Raw genomic sequence first — 3,611 nt, 5'->3', positions numbered from 1 at the left:
TAGAACATTCTTCTTTTTGAAGGTATGTTTTATTATTTGAAAGGCCGAGTACCAAAGGGAGTTCTTCTGTCTGCTGGTACCTTCCTGAAGAATGAACGAACCACAAGAGAATGAGTGAATGAATGAATGAATGAATGGCCATAAGAGTCAAGGTGGGCCAGGCCAGAGTCAGGAGCCCAAAACTCCATCTGGGTCTTCTCCCACACGGGTGGCAGGGACCCAAGTACTTGGATCATCTTCCACAACTTTGCAAGGTGCATAAGTGGAACACTGGATCACAAGTGGAGCAGCTGGCATTTGAATTGGTATTCCAGTATGGGATAGATGGGATATATGAAATATAAGTGCCTCAAGCAGTGGTTTAGCGCACTGTGCCACAATACCAATCACCTGTAGCTTTCTGTTAGTGTTAGCGTCATATGTCTTTCTCCATCCTTTTATTTTTAATCTGTGCCTTCATACTTACAGCATGTTTCTTGAAGGCCACATAGACTTTAACCTTACTGTTTCATCCTCTCTGGTAGTTTGGAGGGTTTTTTTTTTTTAAGACTAAGGTTGGTTTTTTTTGTTTGTTTTAAATATTTATTTATTTGGAATACAGACACAGAGAGAGGGAGAGATAGAAAGCAAGAAAGCACGATCTCCCATCTGCTAGTTCATTCCCTCAACACCTGCAGCAGTCACGGGTAGGCCAGGTCAAGCCAGAAGCCTGGAGTCTCCCATGGGACTGGCTAAGAGCTAACCACTTGACCCAGCATCTGCTGCCTCCCTGGGGTGCACATGACAGTCCAGGGGAGGTGGGCGCTGGGTCCGTGAGCCCTCGGGGATAGGAGGTGTGGCAGGCCCTAGTCACCTGGCTTTGTACGGTGGAGTTCGAGTCTATGAGCCCCCTGGGGCTGGGGGACTCGGAGGCTGGTTGGGCCCGGGGTTGCCTGGTTAGGGTCCTTGGCCCACCTTTGAACACTGGTCCTCCTCACTGTGTATCTTTCTTTTTTTCTTTTTTTTAAAGGATTTTATTATTATTGGAAAGCCGGATATACAGATAGGAGGAGAGACAGAGAGGAAGATCTTCCGTCCGATGATTCACTCCCCAAGTGAGTCGCAACGGGCCGGTGCGCGCCGATCCGAAGCCGGGAACTAGGAACCTCTTCCAGGTCTCCCACGGGGTGCAGGGTCCCAAAGCTTTGGGCCATCCTCGACTGCTTTCCCAGGCCACAAGCAGGGAGCTGGATGGGAAGTGGAGCTGCTGGAATTAGAACCGGCGCCCATGTGGGATCCCGGGGCGTTCAAGGCGAGGACTTTAGCTGCTAGGCCATGCCACCGGGCCCTCACTGTGTATCTTCTATAAACAGTTAAATGAAGATGGAGGGGAAAAAAACCTCATAATTTTTAAAAAAATATTTCAAGACTGAGACTCCCGAATCTCCCTCTATGGGAGTTCATTCCAGGTCCCTAAGGAGGCAGACACCTGCTTCTTGAGCCATCGCGGTTGTCTCCTAAGGTGTACCTGAGCAGGAGTCTGGAGTCAGGCGATGAAGCACTGAGTACAGGTACTCTGGTAACAAGCCTAGGCCCTCTTAACCACCAGGCCACGTGCCCACGGAGAGAAGGCTCATGTGCAGTATGAAAAGAAATCTCATTAAATCCTTAGGAGTAATATTCAGAGAACTCCACAATCGACTCATAGACACAAGTATTAACTTGGATAAACAAGTCAAACTACCATTTTCCTGAAAGGAAAGGTTTGATATCACGAGGATTTCAGGCTTAACAAAATTCACATCAAGATTCAGCCTAATTTTTTGAGGATTGGAAATTTACATAATGATTCTTTGGAATGAATTGTAAATGAGACCATCTTTGGGCAGTAGCTGGCAAGTTTTCTTGCATAAGGGCCAGGCCAAGAAAAGTTTTTCTCCTGTAATATAAAAATAGTTTTATTAATTTCACTTAACATCATTCTTTCCTTTCAGCTCGTTTTATAAGAGAACACTGAGACATTTAGCCCTCTTTTAGGCAGTGCAGTGTCTAACTCCAACATTGCTGAGTTCACCATGGGACATTCAATGCATTGTTTTCTTGCATACTCATAAAAATCTTGTGAGGTTGGTTTATTTATTGCAGTTCTATTTTATAAAAGGAAAAACTGAGAGTTTCGTAAGAAGCTTGACAAGGTCAAGGTGTGAGTCATTGACAAAGGCAAGAGTTAGTTCCTTACACTCCATGCAGCGTTCCCTGAGCTTTCACAAGCTGAGTCCTGTGTCAGGTGCAGGGGATACAGAGATGAGGATGAGGCCACATCCTGCGCCTACCTGGGTCTCTGTCCTCACAGCAGAGGGGGCTCCTCCTGCTGCTGCAGGCAATGCAGCACAGCGCATGTGCTGACTCCTCGGTTCTGTCCAGTGACCCAGACAGACCCAAGTGTGTCTCCAGGTGCCCGGGCAACTCCTGAGAAGACTGCTGCTCTCCTCCATAGGGTCCTGGCCTCTGCCCAGCAGAGACCAATCACTCTTGTCCCAGAGACTTCTCCTTGTAATGTCCAATGTTTTCTAAGCGATTCCTGTGTTGCTGTATCCTGAACCTTTCCCACACTGGCGTGAGAGTCACCTCCATGAGAAGGAGGGTATTAGGAAGGGGCCGTTTTTCCAGAAAGCAAGAACAGAGGCAGAGTGACCCCTTCTACCTGTGGTCCCTGCAGGTAGAAGAAAGGAGGGGTGACAATGGGGAAAGGGTAGCTGGCTAGATGTGGGAATTTCTTGGGACAGAGGAGAATGAAGAGCTAGCTCCCACGCTACTCTTGCTTACCAACAAGGAGCACCAGGCTTGGAAGCTTCTGCAGGTCTTGTGGCTGACTTGACAAGAGTGGTGACGATGAGACAGACTGGCAGGACTTGAGGGCAGGGGTTCGGAGCGTAGGTAGCCCAGGTGGTGGCTCTGCCTGCTGCTGCATTGCACCTGCTCCCATGTCCATGCCTTTAAATAGAGCTGGGATGTTTCCTCTTACCACGTGGTCACTTCAGTGGTTTGCTGTGTAACCAAAGTTGGAGCGCAGCTTTCTGTTTTCACCACCAAGTAACTATGGCTGGAAATGGATGAGATTGAACCCGTTTGGGATGGGGATAGCACAGGTAGTTGTTGTACCTCCATGGAGCCCCCAGAATCCTGCAGAGACACTGCTGGGGGTGCTCCAGGTAGCAGCCTGGACCCCAGATGCACCTCAGTTGAATCAGAGAGGTTGATGGCTGACTCTGCTACTCAGTAAGGCCCCATTACACAATTGTTTTTTTGGAGAAGGTTCTAGTAGGAGCTTCTTCAATCTACTGACATGCTGAAGTAAACACTGGGCTAGGATTCAGAAGCTTGGGTTTGACGTTTCTCTGGTGTGTAGCAGCTTTTAACTACGAACAAGTCTAATTACTTCTTTGTTTCCTCATTTGTAAAACAGCAATAATCGTATCATCTTCATTTTGTCATAGGATTAACCTTATGATCTAGACATTTTAAAAAAGATAAATTTCAAATGGTTGTAAAACCAGCTCAAAGCCACGCCATGAGACAGGTGTGGCTGAGGCTCTGCAAACCTGCCAACCACGAAGAGGAACTCTATGCAG

The sequence above is a fragment of the Ochotona princeps genome, chromosome 18 (genome assembly GCF_030435755.1).
Source record: "Ochotona princeps isolate mOchPri1 chromosome 18, mOchPri1.hap1, whole genome shotgun sequence".
Lineage (NCBI taxonomy): Eukaryota > Metazoa > Chordata > Mammalia > Lagomorpha > Ochotonidae > Ochotona > Ochotona princeps.
This window is presented reverse-complemented; position numbering follows the sequence as displayed.